Consider the following 517-nt stretch of genomic DNA (forward strand, 5'->3'; position numbering starts at 1 on the left):
GAGGTGAGCCGCGATCAAGATGGATTTGAAGATTACATACAGAAGAAGTATGTGAATCGGCCTTTATATGCTAAGATTGGGCTTGTTGGCCCGTGTATCTGTATTATATTAGGATACGTGTCGGTTAGTTAGAGTTTTACTCATGCACGTTAGATGCACGCCTGAATTAGAAAGTCCGCTGGACTATAAATATGTATCTAGGGTTTATGGAATAAACAACAACTCACGTTCAACCCAAACAAACCAATCTCGGCGCATCGCCAACTCCTTCGTCTCGAGGGTTTCTATCCGGTAAGCGACATGCTGCCTAGATCGCATCTTGCGATCTAGGCGGCCAAGCCTACGTTGTTCATGCGTTGCTCGTCATCGAAGCGCTTTTGATGGCGAGCAACGTAGTTATCATAGATGTGTTAGGGTTAGCATTGTTCTTCGTTTAAGCATGCTTACGTAGTGCAACCCTTGCATGTCTAGACGCCCTCACACCTTGAAGGAGATATGCCCTAGAGGCAATAATAAA

This window comes from Lolium rigidum, chromosome 3 (genome assembly GCF_022539505.1).
Source record: "Lolium rigidum isolate FL_2022 chromosome 3, APGP_CSIRO_Lrig_0.1, whole genome shotgun sequence".
Classification (NCBI taxonomy): domain Eukaryota; kingdom Viridiplantae; phylum Streptophyta; class Magnoliopsida; order Poales; family Poaceae; genus Lolium; species Lolium rigidum.